This window comes from Numenius arquata, chromosome 10 (assembly GCF_964106895.1).
Source record: "Numenius arquata chromosome 10, bNumArq3.hap1.1, whole genome shotgun sequence".
Lineage (NCBI taxonomy): Eukaryota > Metazoa > Chordata > Aves > Charadriiformes > Scolopacidae > Numenius > Numenius arquata.
This window is the reverse complement of record NC_133585.1, coordinates 31,156,825-31,176,771: the sequence shown is the minus strand read 5'-3', so window position 1 is coordinate 31,176,771 and position 19,947 is coordinate 31,156,825.

Here is a 19,947-nt window from a genome sequence, read left to right as displayed (position 1 = left end):
CCACTTTTCACAGACCAAAAAGGACAGATACGATCACTTGTATGATAATCAAAATGGTGTTGCTTACCTTAGGATATTTTTAAACACTAGCCCTCTCATAAATAAAGTACGGTGGGAGAGGTAAATGAATTAGATTCTTTTGTGGTGCATAGTTCTCATTAACTTCAGTATTGATTTTACACCAACTCAGGATATGACCAAATGCTTTTAAAATAACACATTACAGTTCAACTGTCAAAACGTGTTCTTTTAAACAAAATAACATTTCATTTTTAACAGATGGACAAAGCTTTCTTTTATGTGGAACAAAAGAATAACTTCAATTAAAATGTTCAGAACTGCAGGCACCAACAAGTAAAGGGAAGCTTAAAGCTGTTTAGTCTAGTTTTATCTCAAAAGGCATTCATTCTCCAGCAGCTCAGTTCTTGCTGGTATTCCAGAAACAAATTGTCTCACCTTGGTTTCAATGGAATGGCACCTTTCTAATTCATACAGGCACGGTGATTATTTCCTCCTACCAGCTAAGAGTTTTAAAATGAATAACCCAATTATCCAAAATTATAGGGTAACTTGGTCTGCAGGCTTTCATTCAGCATGAAAACAAACCAACAAAAAGCACACAGGGAAAAAAAAAAAAAAAAGCGCCGTGAGGGGGCACAGGCATCAATCTGCAGCCATGCAAGCCATGCATAGTTTAAAACCAAAACAGAAGCAAAACTTTTGCCTTTCCTTACCTCAGGGGATAGGAGAAACAAATGATGTATGTCGTGGATATCTTTTCATGCTGTCATTTGGAATTCTTTGAATCTCTGCAGGTAGTTAAATACCTTTAAAAATGCAGTTTATGTCAATATTTTGCATGACTGTAGGTATCTACAAGTCCTCACACGTTAGGGACACAGTAAATAATTTAGCTAATGGAAGGACTAACTAATCTAGGAACTAGCATAAATATTTCCTAGGATGACCCCGAAACTGGTTCCTCCTGGCAATAAGAATTACTCATTGATGCATTCCTCCCCAGAACACGCAACAGCAAATCCACAGCATTCCACCAGATCCAAAAGTTGAACATAAGAGGAGGGAGGGAAGGGATGGCAGTTTGTACATGCATGATCTAACACTGACTACCACTGAAAAACATTCAATAGCCTCTCAGCAGGGCTTATTATCCTTTAGCGCAGCGCTAGACTAATACAGTCAATCAGAATTATTTTGGTTTAGAAGCCAGGTCACATCAGCCTGCAACACACAGTATAAACACTCTTGTTCCCCAAAGTCCAATTAAGTCTCCCAAGCAATTACATAAGAACATAGGAGCTGAAGTGAGAATGGTGTTTTTAAAGCAGTATCTTCATTCCTCTCCAGTCTTTAAACATAAACACAGGTATTTTCAAAGGGTCATTCCCAGCCTCTCTTCCCAGAACTGTCTTTTAAAAAAATTGACAGAGGAATGTGGTGGGATGAGCTTTGCAGATATTGGAATTTTTTAGGTTGTTAATAATTGGTGGGTTTTTTTCTACAGAAAAACAGTTAAGTGAAGTCCCTCTTTGCTGTCTTCTAACAGGTGGGATTCATCAGAAAAGATATTTTTCATTTGTTGGCATTTTAACAAATTGCAATTTCAAGTCTATTAATTTAAACATTAAAGTAGAAAAAAATAAAATAGCTCTCGTGGGAATAACCACATTTCATTATTTATGTAAACCCAGCACTTTATAAATATTGGATTGCAGTGATACATCCCCATATGTCAAGGCTTTTGTTCATTCAAATAGTCACTAATTATTCTTAGAATTAGTTGTGATCTATTTTGATCCTAACAAGAAACAAGGTAATTAATGCAAAATTTCCCCAAATTAATTCCAGTGGGATTGATTTACCATAGTGGTTGTAATTTTTAGCCTTAGATCACAATATCAGCTGCAAAAAGGGGAATTCATCAACTTGAAGGATGGTTTAGTTTCCTAGTCCGTTTCCTTCTCCATTTCCCAAATATTCAACAGAGTCAAAGATGAAGCAACATTTTCAGTGACCACTGTTGGGTTTAAGCAAGCTCTCTTTGCCAAACACCACTGGTCTGCATTTACTACCATGAAAGCATGTCCCGAAGTCCAGACATGAAAGCACGTCCAGAGAATTCTCTGTTACTGAAGAGGAGATTTAGGAATCTGAAGATACCAATATAATTAATTTAGATTTCCAAGCTGTACCAGTTCTGTGCCAGGAGATGCACAGAAACACTTCAGCCTGAGCAGCTCAGCACCCATCCTGTACCCTGCAAGGCATGAAAGACTACGGGCTGCACATCCTTCTGCCTACCCCACCCACAGCACTTTCACCAGCAAGCACTCACATCTGAAACAACCTGCCCCTTCAGGCAATGGTCAGAACAGCATCTCACCTGGAATTAATTCATTGCTCTGTTCAAGGAGATTCAAACCTTTGCTCCCCTCTTTCCATCTGCTTTATGAAGCAGCACCTTATGAAAAATACACATGTAGTAATGGGATGACATGGATTGAGAAGGACATTTCTGCTGGGTCAGGCAAGTAAGCATACTAATAGATTAGGTAGTTTCATTCATTTTCTTTCAGTGCAAAGATTAGGTACAGTTCACATATACAGACACAGGAGTAACTAGGTCCTACCTCTTGGTAGGTAATATCTCTGCATGTTGCTGCAGTAAAGCATCCTGACATATCAACTACCTCGGAGTTAGCTCAGGTATCTTGGCCCTGAGCTGCAAGGTGTAATGGATATGCACCTAAGTCTCTCCAGAAACAGCAGACACTGAACTCCAAGTATTTATGTACTCAAAAGTTACTTATATTGAAATACTTTCTTTCCTTGGAAGACCTATCAGTGCGTCCAGCTGTTCGGTCCTGTTATCACTACAACATAGCCAAAAAGCATTCTTCTATAATAAATAAGTAGTAGTGTACACATATATCAGCTGCACATAAATATCCAGGACACAATGGCCATTATAGTACAGGAATAAAATAAGGAAAACAAAACACATTATGTATAAAATAAAAAGAACATGCGAAATAATATTTATCATTTTCAGATTTCCACGTCAGCTGTTTTATAGCTAAACTCCAGGGAGACAATAATTGATCCCTTCAGAATTACTCAGAAAACTATGAACTGTTTCTGAACTGACACTTCAATATCAGATTTTTTTTATTATTATTATTTAAAATGTATATTAATTCATTGTCTGATTCTATAAGGGTTTACTGTTTGATTCTAAACCTGAAAAATCAGAGGTAGCTGTAATTTCTGGTAGCTGTAAAAAACCATGAGTTTCACTGCCAGATACTTGGCTTTCCCTTCCATCTTCAGGTCGGTTGAAGAGAAAGAAAAAAAATTCTATAACTTTGTAGTAGTATTAATAATTGACTCTTTTGCAGATAACAGTAGAAAAGGGTTTGGATTTTTGTTGTTTTGTTTTTTGGCTTTTTTTTTTTTTTTCCTTCCTTGTTTCCATTTTAATCCTCTGCAACTAAAGCACATGCTTTTATCCACACCCAATCTGTTTCCCAATTGTTAGGAAACTCAGGGAACATTTCCAAACTGTGCTCAGCTTCCTTAATTAAACTTGTCAAACCTAGATGAGCATCCCTATAGGAAACAGACATGGTTTTATGGAAGGTTAACATTCTTTTAACCTCCTTCAGAGCCAGTCACATTGCTACTACTGGCATCCACAACTTGAACAAGGTCTTACTAACATTGATGGATTACTCCAGCAAAATCCCGTCTAGTTAAAAGCATTTGAAAGACACCCAAGGGGAGAAGTAGCATTAAAACAGAGATTTATTTATTTATTGTCGGGCAGGGACTCCCTCAGAAAGAAGTAAATCAAAGATATCTCACTCACACAGTCTGAGCAAAGAGGAAAAGACAATGGAATGACAAATTTCCATGGCCTTGAATCAAGAAAAACACTAGTTTGAAACAGCAAATCATAGTAGATTGTTTACAGATGATCATCACTTCAGGATGCTTGCAGAATAGTGAATAAGTTAGGACATAAGTGTATTTGTAAGATTGACTGTCTTAGAGCCTGTATTTAGACTCAAGAAAGTGCTTAAATACACTTGCTTTACTTATACAATTATGTAATAATTAATAATAATCCACAACCAAAGAATATCTATAAATCACTTTCTTCTAATGCAGCCATCTGCTAGAAGGTAAAGTTCCTGAATGAAAATGTAAATATGAAATTCTTCTCCCCTCAGAGTCGATAGTAAGAATTCTCTCTTGCAACAGGACTGGACAAACTCAAGACAGAAATCAAAGCCATAGGTCTCCCACAGCTTACAGGAACTGTAAGGACAGCGTGCTAAATGTACACCAGTCTCATACAACTGACTAACGTCATATCCATCTGCCTTTGGTTCAATGAGCAGGTCAGTGGATGACTCGGGGAGTAAGCCTGGTTTCTATAACAAGTCAACCTATCAGTTCCGTCACAGCCTCTAACCACAGTGCTGTTAAGACTCAGACTAAGCATAATAACTATTTCAAAACATCCACATGATGGAGACCTGTTTTCAATTTTCTATACATACATATGTTAAAAAAAAAAAAAAAAAAACAAAACAAAACAAAATTTCTCCTGAAGTTGAAGAGGACTGATTTTTAGAGAAGTCAATAAAGTTTCAGTAGCAGACAACCAGCCCAAAACACTTCTCAAAGTTTTGTAAAAAGCTTCCATTTCACAAGCTAATTTAAGTGAAAAGAATAACTCTATAAAATTGTTAAAATAAACCTGAACCAACGAACTTAGATACTGATATCAACATCAAAGATCGTACTTAAACCACGTGCACAGTACAGTTAGTGTACTTGGCTGTATACAGTAACCAAAAGACTACAGCTGGGCAGAAGCTGTGTTTCACTGGGTACCACCTGGAAACACATAGCCATTGTTTCTTCTCTGAGAGAAACCAAGCATCTGCTCCCATATACCACAGATCCAAGGAAATAAATGGGGAGAAGAAGGGAAGGCAGGGAGAGACAGAAAGGGTGTCTGAAGATAAAGCAGGGGTGAAAAGCCTTATGAGAGGATCAAGGACACCAAGGATGAAGATAAAGTCCAAGAAGGATCCAAAAAGCTAGCATGGAGTGAATTGCAATCTGGAAAGGTTTTAAATTATGGAATGACAATAAACACTAAACTTGGGACCCACCAGGCAAATCAGCATCGCCATAATGAGATTTACTTAGAACTACTTTCAGTATGCTCTTCCAGAGCTGCAGTTTCTCTGCGTAAAAGGTTATCTTTTACTTCGGTTTACTAGCTCTTCTGAATCTTTCTGAATTTCTTTAACCATACTTCTTTAGCAAAAAGATAGAACTATCTTGCTTCTCTTCAGATCTGGGTCTAGAAAAGTAAAACATAATCTGTTATTCAGTTTACACTGCTTATTCCTTATGTCGAATCTCTCTGCACCCACTTCCACAGTATTACACCTCTTTCCTCTAAATAGCATATTCATTTTTACTGCATTTTTAAGTTAAGACATGGAGTCCCGAAGCCAAGACCAGTTTCACAGATCTGTACAGATTGCTAGTCATATTGATAGGTTGAATGAACATTTCAAACAGCTAAAGTATTTTTTATGTACAATTTAAAATGCCTCTGATGTACGGTGGCCAAAGTAGTTACAGTGAGTTAAAAAAAAAATAAAAAAAAATCAGTAAGCACATACCACAGTCCCTTTATAGGATGTTATGAATGCCAATTTCCCGTAAACTTCAGGGGCTTGCAAATGTCACAACAATCTCATCACAATGACAGAAAAATTCTGTTGAGATGATGCCTTTGAGTGGCATGATGAAATGAAACAATGACTGTGACAGTCTAGAGACCTGCTCCTACTGTATAAGGTTACTGCAACAAATCTACTGGAATAGACTTTTATGTGAACTATTCACTTTAAAATCAAAGCTAGTTTGAAATACTATAAAGTATGTAAACCTACGGCTCTACAATTATTTGCTATAATGACCATAAACACTTTTTTTTGCTGCTTTATATATCACAACAAATGTCCATTTTGTGATGAAAGTAAATATTATTTGCTGTTCTAATTAAACATGTATGCTTATTTCATAAGATAATTGCCATCAACATTATTAGTTACCACAGAAGACAGTTCTGCACTGTAGGACCTGTAGATCTAAATGCTTTTATGTGCAATACTATTTTCATATTCCTGTCCTGTCACGGGAACCACTACAGTTCTACCATTGCCAGTAGAATTGAAGAAAGATGAATTAGTCCATTCTTAGAGACTCCAGCTTTTTAAAAAAAAAATTTTCTCTTTCCGCCTTAATTTCTGTTGACATTGATGTCATAGAGAACATCATGCGACCTAATGCAACAGAGGCTGCTCTCCTGCAATCAGACTTTATAGTTCTTCACTTCTCACTCCTGCCAAGGTGTGTGCCTGTCGGAGACTGCTGCAGCTGAGACAGTTGTGAAAGAGGGCAGATCAGCCAGGTGAGGTTGGGCACAGAGCAGCACTAGTCAGCTTGGAAGATCTGCTACTAAAAGGATTTGTTTTCTTTGCTTTGTGTTCATTTTACTGTGTCAAACTAATGATGTACTATTTTATTCATGAAGCAAAAAAAATGACAAAATGCTGAAGTAAAGGAATGTCAGCCTTTACCCAACAAGTACATCACACTTTCTAAACAGATCCCTTAGAAGCAAAATATACCTATTTATCTATCACTCTCTGCAGAAAAATGTTTACCTAGAAAATGTCAAGTTCTCTAGAAACCTGGGTGTAGAAGAAAGCCCTTGCATTGGCACTTTCTTCAGGCCAGTGAAGGTCGCCTTAAAGATGGTCTGGTTCTCAGACATAACAGAACTTTACTGGACCTAAGAAAAAGATCCACAGAAAAAAATCTGGGAGGAAGGAAACTCAACATTATGTATAAATTTTAAATAAATAAATCCTTTCTCTACTCTCTTAAGGAAAAACAAGGCAACAGGGCTCCCATTATGATTCTAGAAACAATTGTCATCTGTAAGAAAGAAATGATGATCTACCCAAACAAATTACTAGCAATTCCCAGAGGAATTAGTACCTAAATTTTGCAGTTATGGCATTATCTTGTGTTTCTCCATGTGAGCCCAAGACAAAAGGATTTTTCAAAATGTCAAATGTAAACAGCTTTGCCTTTATTTACACTCAAACCAAAATCACCAGAAAAGAGCACGGGAAGAATGAAATTGCAAACTGGAAGTGAAGAAAAATAGCTTAGTATAGCGGTTCCACACCAATAGTATGATCACTTTCCAACTGCTGATCATTTTGAACTGGACCATAGGTCTTTGAATCGCAGTATAAATAAAATAAAGAGTATAAATATTTGAATCGCAGTATAAATAAAATAAATAAAGAGTATTTATTGGTAAGTCTTCATCATTAAAAGAGTTATTAAACTTGGCTTCTTTGGTGAATACATTTACACCCTTTGTGCGTACTTAACAGTTAGGTCCTAAGACAGTGTGCAGGATAACAGGTTTCTGAATAATCTTTTCATTTTTCAGCTGAGAAATTAATATCTGGAAGTCCTTAATAAGCATGAAATTACTTCTGTTGTTCTTTGCTTTGAGAATTGTTTTGGGGTGGGGTTGTTTGGTGTTTTTTTATTTTTTTTTAAAATATGGTTTGCTTTAGCAATTCAGCCCCACCCTTTTGTAGCTCGAAAACAAAGGTTCTAAAAAAAACCTGTTTATATACCTTAGCATGCATTGCTTAGGTTTTTCACAGGTTTCAAGTAAGATTTGCTTTGTTTTCCTATAAGATAATCTTCCAATTCTATTTGCAAAATATCAAAGTATTTTAAAAGCAATAATGAACAAAACTGAACTCACCTGAGGTTACATTTCTGTCTTGAATGTTATCCCCTGTTGTATCCATCTGTTTTTGATGTTTCCACTTCTATCATCTTCAGTATTAGGAACCAGTTTTGGAAATCTGTGAGGTTCTTTTTGTACTTCATTCATGAGCCTAACTACACAAAAGTCATCTCACTCATACTGGTGGGACTTCATCCTACTATATTTATTGGACGTGTACGTGTGACAAGCTATAACTAGCAGAAAAATATTCTTTTTTAAAGTACACTAAATGGAAGTGATACTTCATATAAAGACATATGAAGTCTCCTCCCATATAAAGGGGAGAAAAAAAATAAAAATAAAAAATACTTCTTTGAGCTGTTGTCATACTCTCAAATGTAATTTTCTTTAGAGGTATAATTATTACTTGGCTTTTGTTTACAAAGACAGCTTCTGTCTCAGAGAGTTTAAAATCTGATTACAGACAGTGAGAAAGTGAAAGATAAATTAAAAAACAGATTAACCAGTGTACTGTTTCTTTCTATTGAAACCTATTTCTGGGGTAAAGAGCACCTGGATGACATAGAATTACATTCTCCAGGGGAGACAATGGGAGTTACTTCTACCCAACTCAGGATTATTATTACTAGCCAAAGTTTACAATAAGAGGAATCCCAAATTGTTTTCTGGTTCCTAGTGTTTAACCCTATAAACCAAAGGAATTAATTGTTGCACTGACAATTGGAATGGGAGAAAACCTTTAGAACATTAGCATTTTATAGAAACAATGACCTTAAGACCAGAACATTTTCTGGGCATTAATGCCAGAGAGCCACATCTAATTAAATTAAGGCAAGCCCCAGTCCAATTAACTATGATTTATAGAGTTTAATGTACCTATTTTGCATATTTGTATTTTATATATTACTGTATTTCAGCATTTTTTTTCATTTTCCCCTCCATATAAATTCTTTTGACATCAGCAGAAACAAAAGTCTTAATGGCCCAATGCTCATGTGCCTTTTTACATTGCAATTTAAAGGAACAGAACTTAAAGCCCAGTGGAGTGAAATTAACGTAATTTAATACAACATAAAGCTATTCCTCTTTATAAAAACTATATTTTGTGTGTATTTAGATTTGGTTTGGGGATCAGAGTCAGTGGACCATTAATAGATAAGTCCTCACAGAGCATTAAAAACAGTGCAGATTTTTCCAAGAAATAATTCACTGCTTTCCAGCCTGCAAGCAAAAGTATTAGCGGATTTTGCATTTGAAATATTAGCATGTTTGTTTACTCTTCTCTGAGAAACAAAGGATTGTTTCACCTTTATATAAGATCAGGCCTAAAATTTCAGGCTGGGTTTGGTTTTTTTTATTTTCCATTTTCTATTTTGAGCTTTTGGGAAGTGTAAAAATTTCACAATTAGGCATCCTTAGCAAAGACAGATGGATGTTACAAAAGGTTAATAACATATAAAAACTTATCAAGATAGTAGAATAGTATAGCAATAAAGAATTTCCCTATGGATAGCTCTGACAACCTGTTAAATTTGTATCACTTATTTTAATTACAAGGTTTGAAAAAAAAAAAAAAAGAAAAAAAGAGAAGAAAAACAGACATGTCTCTGTGCCTTCATAAATTCTTGAGCTGATCAGAACAGTATTTTTTTGTTTAATAAAGCAGAAAGTTGTGGGAGGGGGTGGTTGTTTTGTTTTAATCAGAAAACAGGATCTATTGATACACAAAGTTCTCATGGGAAAGCTCCACTAGTTTCGAGAGTTTTTAATGCAAAAGTTTTGTGAGATTTGGAGAAGACATTTTTTGGTAAAATTCTTAACAATAGTACACAGGCTGAACCCTGGAAGAATAGCAGATATTCCAGTTCTTACTCTGAACCACCTCAACATTCAATGGTGAGTTAGTCTCTCAAGTCTTGCAGGAAAACTATACAAATAATTCAATATTCACTGGACCGACAAGAAAAAGGCTGCGTTCATAAACCCAGCGGTTAGATTATTCGTTTAGGTTGTTGAAGAAGCAATCCCTTATGTGGACTACCTGTGGTCATGCAGAGTACAGAATTATCATCTGACTCTTCCACGTCAAAGGTGACTGCCTGGATTATCTGGAAAATGATATGAAGTGTATCTGTCTCATTTTTCTGAATAATTTCAACATGGGAGTATTTTGAATGTGCTGAACACAAAACATTTTATGGAGTGGAAAAGTCTAGTTAGTTACAAATTTCTGTGGGTTTTTTTTTTTCTCCATTATTTACATTTTTTTAAATTTACCGGTAGTGGGTAAAGTTCTATTGTCAGAAATTGAGTTCACAGCACGAAACATACAATTAGAGAGCAGAAGATTCATAATGTATTTGTCTTGTATCTTTGCTAATAAAATAGCAGCATCTATAAAAATCTGTAATCAAAACAAGAAAAGGGGAAGGGAAAAAGAACTAGTTTCAAAACAAAATGGGTTTAAGATAAACCCATAAGAAGCCTTATTTTTACTGATTTTTTTTTTTTTTTTGGTAGCATTTTAGAGATTAGGACTGAACACAAGTTTTTAAGCAGTTAAGCTGACAATCTCACAAAACTAGTCAGAACTGTTAGTATTACAAATAAGTACACCATAAACCTATCCAAAATGCATACGAGTCAAGCCTTTGGCAAAAAATAATAATTACCTCCTTAATGCAGTGGGAATAAAAGAAGATGGATCACAGCAAGAAGGAAAACAGAAGGAAAACATGTATATGGAAAGAAAAACCACCACCAAAAAATAGAAACTCTGGCCACACTATCATGTACAATTGTAAATACAACCAAAACCTTTAGTTTTCTTAATGCACCCTTGCATTATATTCCAAAACTGAATTAAATAAAACTATAAAATAGGTATTAACAACTACAAGACTTACACTCTATGGTTTTTGGTAAATTGTTACTTTGACATGATAAATATGCTATTAGTAAATCTGGAATAAAACAGACAAAGTTTAGGTCACTTTCCTGGATTTAACTTAGACAATCATTCATAGACAGTATAACCTGTCACACATCTGTATGCTCAGTATAATGAGTACAACATCTGTTGTGAAGCAAGATCACAAACTAATAGGTCAGCAAGCAAGCAAGTCACATTCAATAGTGCTATGTCCACTGAATTTTTTGTACATTAATATTTTATTTCTCTATATTTTCTTTTAGTAATCAGTACTTTAAAATGGAAATCTAACTTACTAATTTTTAAAAGGTACACGTACTTCATTGGCAAAGAGGATTCAGAGCCAAACTAAATGGAAAAATCTGCTTTGTTAATATCAAAGGAAAAGAACCAACTGATGTTACTGTGAACAGGATTGGACTTCTAGAGGAGTTTGAAGTGTTTCCGCATACTGGTAGCTTCAAGACAATAACAAATCAGCAACTGTCATGTTAAATAAGTAGGTACAAATATTTTAATCTTTTTTTTTTTTTTAAACTAATCTTGTACTATCGTTCTTCAGTTATTGGAACAATGATAGAATGAATGTCAGGTGAGAAATAGTCTGTCAACTAATTGTGTGATTTTATATCCAGACTAGCTGTATTGACAGCCAGAAGAGAGAGCAATAGCCTATGAAAGAGGGAAGAAATAGAGGGTTGTTTCATTGCTAGGTGGAACTTCAGAAATTGCTGCTTTTTATTTCTACAGCGTGATCCTATTTTTAATCTAAGAATATAGTGCAAATTAAGAATATATTCTTGGCTGTCTGGAACTTGCTAAGGTAGATTTGTTCGCCAGTAGATGTTGCTGAATTGCTAGCCTTTTTGGAGGATCATGTTATTTAGGTGTGCAACTCACAGCTAACTATAGAGTTTAGAAAACTAACTTTAGACATAATGTTTTGAAAAATAAATAAGTTTGTTCTAGAGGCTCCTGGAGGCAACAGGACACAAGTTCTTGAGCTTAGTGTATGGGTAACTGAGAGTGGTTTAATGCCTCTCTGGCCATTAAGTGTGTCAGAGGTCAAATTGCACAATCAAGTGACTGCTCAAGCCTTTAAGTACATAAAATACATGAAATTCCCTGAAATAAGAGCAGCCTGTGTGGTACGTAATTTCTTTTGCATTTACTAGATCCTGGAGACGATACATCTTTCCTGGAATAAGCCTAGACGTCACTGGGGAAACTCAAATGAGCCCTGGGATCTCTGCAACTTTTTGCTGACCATTTTAGAAGACGACTCAAGGGAGTCTGCTACCTGTTATCTTCATAGTAAAGTATGAAGTGATTTGTGGCATTAGCCTTATGAGAAATAATGGCACACTAGTAAATCAATGATATGATTGTGCATGGTGCTGAGGCTCCTGGCCCAAGACCAAAAAAGCACTTCATTATGTATGGAGCTTAAAGCCAAAGGTAGTTTGTTAGGCAACCAGTTACTTAAAAGCTAGATTTTCCTAAATTGTTGGCTAGATTCAAAAGTAGTCAGCTCCCATCTTGCTATCAAGAAAGATCATATATTCATATATTCATTGAGTTCAGCAGTAGATCTAGAAGGAAATTCTCATAAGAAATATTATTCCACTTTGAAAAGGCCAGGTCACTGAAACTAAGGCTGGTCATTAAAAAAAAAAAAAAGGAAAGAAAGAAAAAGAGCCCCTAAACCAGAAATACAGACTTTTGCAGGAACCTAGGGAAAGGGGAGAGAGTAAGATAGGAGGCTACAAACAAATAAAATCATAACACCTTTTTCTTACAAAAGGACCTGCACATATAGAAGTGTTTCTTTGCAAAGAAAGGAAGAGGGAAATGGAAAAGAAAGGAAGAAGGACACAGACTCTTTCCTCTTTAGTAAGACCCCGTGGTCAGAACATTCCTACAGCATAAACATGTAATTTCAAGAGCCTCCTCCAAACCAAACAAATGTTTAGGAATATTTCTAATTCAAGGATATCTGACAGGATTATTTAACTTTAAATTTTAACATAATTAATTTCTAAAGGTCAAATATATATGAATATCTGTAATACCATATTATATCTGAAATCAGAAAAAAAACCTTTTCCATTTTTTGTGAGACTAAAATTTGATGAGGTATGTTTTTAACGACTTGTACTGAATGCCTGAGCAGGAAGAAAACAAACAAACAAAACCCTGAATACATACGCTGTAATATTTAATCCCAAATTATGTCTACTTCACAAATGAACCAAAGTTAATACGTTTACTATTTCACGTGAGCCGAAGCAGTGTCAGATCAGTTTTGTCCCTCCTGATTTCTGCCTTTGACTGCAGAATTATTACAAACTGCCTTGAGGCATACCTTTCCTTTTAATAACATGCAGAAAATACAAACCTTCAAGTATAGTTATTGTTCAGTATTATGTAGTAGAAGAGAAGTAGCATGTAGTTATTAAATTGTCAGACATTAAGACATGCACAAATCATAACAAATCTCATAAAATACTGTGTACCAGCCAAAGTTTACAACTTAGGGATAAGTTCCAGAAGACAGAAACATCTAAAGTCAGACACCCAACTGACAACAATCTGCGTGCATGAACATACACACAAAACAGCAATACCGAAGGAAATCAGGGAAGATATCATGCAATCAGTGACAATGTGCAACTCCAAGCATACTTCACAGCAGCTGCAAACTCAAAGGAAATTAGCTGCGGACCTGGTAAGAAAGAACAGTTCATCTACCCGGCAAGGTTAATCAATTAAAACAATGTAACCTGCTTTAGGATGTCCTAAAAACGACCTGTTCTTCAAATGCATTTGGACATTGTACTGCCTTATGGTAATAAGGAAGGAAATTCCTACTTAGAACAGGGCTTTTAAGTGCTATGGATGTTAAACGTCACATAGTATACGCTTGTATACATTATATAAAAAGAAGACATTCTAAGCATATGTGTATTTATAGGCTACAAATAAAGCTACAAAGAAATGGAGAGAATACATGCAATAGCTATTTAAAATTTATTATAAAAATATTTTATTCTACTTAATCATTCCAACGACTAAGAAATATTCTGGAAAATTGGAATAATCAAAGATAAATCCTCAACACAGAGAATCACTTGAGGCCTCAGGCAACAAGTTATGAACATATTCCAGCTTTTACTCCAGCTCCTAGTTGCACATTTTCAAACTTGCCACACTCTACTTCTAACATTCTTTCTAGGCTTTTTTAGGAATAGAGATCATCTCTTATCACTGGTATGGAAATTCATCAAACATTCAAACAACTCCAATCAAATCTACAAGAGTTTTCCACCTAAATTGCTTTATGAATCAATTGTTATGGAATTTAGATTTTACCAAAACAATTTGCATTTATCTTATTCAGGGAAGCGACACTCTGGAAAATGAACAGAGATCAGCAAAGTTGTGGAAGAGAGCTGTTTGAAATCAATGTTGCCTCAAAAACAATAGTCTAGAATAAAAAATAAATAAATAAAATCCCACCAACGTTCAACAACATAATTTAAATAGCAAAGTATCCTCATGTGAGTAGAGTGCAGGGGTACCACGACAACTCCTTCCCAGCTGTCAGCTAAATCATGGAATGAAAATACACTTATTTTTTCTGCTAATCAACAATCTGTCCATAGCAGTGGCTACTCTTCATTCACAATATTTTAATGAGGGTTAAAATCCCAGACTCACCTAATGGACCATAAGACCAGGTGAGAGTGACAGAGAAGTGCTGTCTGTTCAGGAACACAATCTGCTTCTAAAAAAAAAAAAGATATGTGAAAATGACAAGAAAAATTTTGTCACTCCCTACATATAACAACTTGTATTGTGATGTATATAGCAACCTTCAGCATCAGAACAATTCCCAGTCATACAGGCAGCTTCTTTGTCACAATTTGAAAATTCTAATTAAAAGAAGCATTAAAAGCTTATATGTAGATTAAGTTAGATAACTACTATTTACAAAAAATACACATAAACCCCATGTACTCTTTGATCACAATGTGAATTCTTAATTTATACTCTGCTGACATAAACTTTTCTTTATCATAGCACTGAAGAGCCAGGAAAATAATCCATGATGGCTGTTGTGCCTCTCTTGTCATCAGATTCCTTTAAACAACCCCCAAACAGACTTAAATTACTGAAAGATTTAAAGGAAAATATAGAAAACCATCTACAATTGTAAATGGGCCAAGAGGAAACTTTTAGACTTAAAATAAGGCATTTGGGACCAAACACCATTAGCACAGTTAATATTACTAAGTCTTAAAGGAAGCTATTAAACAACGTATTGAAATAAAAAAAAATAAAGTAACACCATTAAATCAAAATGAAAAAGTCTTTGTGATTAGTATCTCTAATTTTTTCTTAATTTAGGCATTATTACTCTCAAAATTGAGTCAAAACCAGTAAATACCCATACGTCACCATTCATAATATGTGAAGTAAGTTATTGTGTGAACAATCCTTAGAGTCAACCAGAGGAGTTCTGAATAAATTATCACTATTCAATATAAGTAAAACTGACACAAACTGGCTCAAGGGTAGTGACGGAAAGAATATTTTTCCAAAGGAAAGACAAACATACAGTAATGAATTGACAGGCTAAAAATGTATGTCTATGGATGAGACACCTACTCTGCTGTTTTGTATTATCCCCAAAGATAATGGTACCTGAACTTTGAACAAAGTGTTCTCCCAACAGGGAACAACAGTTAAAATACGTTTTTAGATTTAGATTTCATCCATCTTAACCAACATATTCTGTTAAACTTTTTCAGTAGACCTATATAATTAATTTTTTATGCAGGCAATCACTAATTAATATCTTGTATATAGTCAAGATGGGAAGTAATGAATATTCAAGTGGTTTAGCTTTTTTTCTTCTTCTGTATTTTAAGTTAATAGTAGTGCACTGTGCAGTACCTACAAATACAAGTACTCTTATGAACATTTGAAATATTTATGACTGTGGGCTACATCTAATAAATAAATAAAAACAAGTAATTTTCACAGTTTGCCCCAAATGTATCCACTTATTTTCATGCACAACTTACAGTGTAGATTCTTCCTATAAAGAAAAATTGCAGCTTACAGAAAAATACAGATACACGTTGGTATGATGACAGGACTGAAGCAAAAAGATTTATGAAATTCAGGGATTAAAAAACAACAGTTTTGGCTAATCAGGAGTTATTCACATGCTTATTATCAGTATGTTATATGAGAAAAGTGTTTTTATTTAACGTCTACTAGTTTATTAAGCTAACTCAAAACAGAAGTAATTATAATTAAATAGAAAAGAGTTGTATGTTACAGAGGTCATGAAACAGGGCCCTGTCCCAATATCTGAACAATTCACAAGGAAGAAAGAATATAGTTGAAATCTTGCCTGACTCCTCACTATTTTGATGATAAACATCATTAATGAAGGACCGTTTTTCTGTGTGCACTGCCAGATTTCCACATCCAGCCCCATGAACAGAATAGTATTTTATAAATTTAGATACAGTAAACTACATTTAAGGTCTTGCACAAATTTCTTTTTCTCAGTTTCTCAATGGTTAAGAAACTGCATGGTAAGATGATTACGACTTTTTTTTCTAATTTTAATGCATTGAATAACGGTGTGTTTACAACCATATGGAAGAAAAATTACATATGTGGTTAGACATTCACTTTCAATAGAGCTGTCAGCCTGCCTTGCAAAGGTCATATCACTGACAGGAAATACCAGACAGAAGAGGAAGTCATTGCATGCATCAGTCATCTCATCAAAATAATGATACAAATCGCAATATGTCCATTTTATTATAGCACTATTATTCATATTATTACATGTTTTTAAGTTCACTTGGCATCCAGCCTGTTTTTTTCCTTACTATGTTTTCATAGACTGAGAAAAAGCAATCATATTCTATCTCTATTCACTATTTTTCTATTTCTTACTGGGAGATGATATTCTGCATGTTATTGCTGAGGAACTGTCTTTTAAACTGGAAAATACCTGTATAAAGAGAGTAGATGCATGCCAAGCCCAAAATATACAACTCTGTTTAGTTTAAGGGCGAGTCCCACAGCAGAAGGAGGTACTGAGCCTATTCCAACACTCTTGGGAAAGCTACGAAGATGGAATATGCCTAGTAATTGGGTTTTACGAAATCATGTTCAACACAACTACTATACCTCTTTTACTGCTGATCTCAATCATAAGTTTCTCTGTTTCGCACATGGAGAAATGCTTTCCCAGCATTCAAAACCAGGAACTTTACAGATGTAAGCAGTGGAAGCTAGACCCAAGCCAAAAGCTTTCCAAGCACCAGCTTTTCTTGTTTCAGGCTAATAAAACATAGCTATTGCTTTTTAATCAAATAAGGATTTCCATATGTTCCAGTGGTTGCCCACGTCCTTTACTGGCAAACAAAGGATGTTTTCCCATCCCATATTATGTTTCCTTATTTAAATATGTACTCATCCAAATCCTACAAACACAAACAATGCATACTTTGGTTTGCAAAGAGCTGATTTTCTGGATGAATTACAACAAGCAGTAAGAAAAAAGCAGTCTAAATGCAAGTGAACACAATGCAAAGTTAAAAAAAAAAAAAGCTAACATTTTACCTTTTCAGTTCTATTTTAAAACTATTCTATTTCATGTAGGTAATGAAAGGATAAACACTGTTGATTTACATCTAATTACTGTAACATTGTTACCTTTGGAACTGCCATTTTAAGGTAAAAACTTATACAAGAAAACTCCAGGAAAATGGTTTGTCAATTTAGTAAAGCCATCCCACTGTTTTTTTTTTTTCCACGTTTGTGAGGCAAAATTGTTCTTTCTCTTAAGTGTTTCTGTTAACAGTAGTGAATTTGTGAATATATAGAGGTTGCAAAAGCTTGACATAGTAGTCTACTTGTTCTGATTTAGGTAACATCTGGTATGCACTTTTCTGCCCTTTCTGCAGTTTCATCTTTAAATAGGAACATCTACAAGAGTAATCCACAAAGAAAGGCTAGAGAGGTAAATACAACTGAAGAAAGGTAATGACAATCAGTCATATTAGACATATTAGTTATAGTGAATAAACAGAGAAGGAAGGCAGAAACAAAAATAATAAAGTAAAAATTTAGACCATACTTCAGACAATGCAGAAATGTGCAATAGTCAACTCTGATAACTGATCATTGCTTTAGTGGTCTGTGGTCTGTGAGATAAAAGGAGCAAAGAGAAATGTTCCCGAAAATTTTTTTTTTTTTTTTTTTTTTGGTATAAGGATTATGTGAAGCTTTCACTCTATATATACACACACACGTCCCTATATAGGTGAACATACACACGTATATGTTGATGAAATATATTTAAGTAAACTCTAAATGGATAACTGTAAGTGCAAGTTTTAACTAAGGGACATAAAGACAGTGCATCCATCAACTTCTAATTGATTTGGTTTCCAAGCTTATCTGTAGGAGTCATCTAAACTGAAAACTGTCAAAGGAAGAGTACCAGGCAAACTAGGTCACTTATTTGATCTAATATGCAATTTCCTATAAATTACTAAATTAATATAAAGAGTAAAACTTTCTGGGAATAATACGAACCACCTCCTCTCATTCTCCACATTTGAAGCCTGCCTTACTCTATTTTTCCTTCTCATTCAAGTTCCTTGTCCTGCTTCCCTCTCAGTTTCCACTGCCCTCAAAATTTTTGTTACCCTTCCCTGATCTAACAAAGGAAGTGTGGATTAATCTCATTTGCCCCTGCAAGAAATTGTTTCTTTTATATAGAAGCTTGGAGTGAGAAAACTTGACTAACAGTAACAGATCTTTACATAACTTTCATGGGTTTTAATACATACGTTGACTGCTCTTACAATATTTCTCTTTCTCTGGGGCATGATCTCTAAGCAAATAGGAACAACTAGCAGAGTTTCCACATCCAACCTAAATATCGTGGTGGTTTTTATTTTTCTTTAATCAGTCCTAAGCAATTTAGCAATTTGATGGCATCTGGCTTGTGACTACATTACCCTGCTGATAGCTTAAAATTTACGTCAAGGTAATATTACTCCCAGGACAGTATAAATGCAAAGACTCTGGACTTTGACCATTCCCTTTGAAAATGTGCAAGGAACTGCAATGAGAAAAAGGACACAATTTCCTCACAATGGCATTTTTTTTTGCATCACCCAATGATAACTAGACAGTGTTTATCTTTTCTAACAGGTTATTTTCCTTCACAGGACCAGTATTCCCGTCATGAACCATTACCACCCTAAACCTTCCTGTCTCAAGTATTTAGAGATGTTCACTTTGCTGAAATAGAAAATGGGCTTTACTAACACACCAAAAACTACGTAAGAAACAGAGCAGTATTGGGGGATGGGGGGGGTGGGGGAGGAGGGAAAGGGGGAGTGGGGAGGGGGGCAGCAGGGAAGCTTTTTAGAAGACTTTATGAATTTGTACTTGAATGTTTTCATTGTTACTATCATACATAGGAAAAAGAGAAGAAATTTCAGAGTAAATTTTTTCAACAGCAGCTAGTTACAGTGCAGCAAAACAGAGGGGAAAAATGCTTTGGAGACATTAAAAGATATAAAAACATAAATAGAATAAAATACGTGAAATAGTTGAGGATCACTTATAATAATTACACAGTACATGAAATGACAATATAAAACATGATTGGATCTAATGGGGATGAAGTCAATGGTTGGTTACCTCTGCTCACATTGAACAACAGACTACGCCCTTTGCGACTTTATATGAAGGATCTATTTTGTTTCTTAAAATGGTGTCTTTTATGGCCACACTTTTAAATGAAATGAAACAGTCACCACAGCTAAAAATGTTGATCAAGGCAATGTGAGAGAGTTTGAAATCATTTCAGTTTGTAAAAAGATCAGAATAAGGAAGCTAAGAGTGTTATTCAATCTTTGGGCCAAAGGTGTCATGAAACAGCAGCATGACATGTCCCGAGGTAATCCGGACTGTCATCCTGAACAACTGCGTGATACGGAACTGCCTTGTGGTATCAAACTTCACTTGACCCAGTACAATTCAGGATTTGTTTTCATCTGTCAGGTAT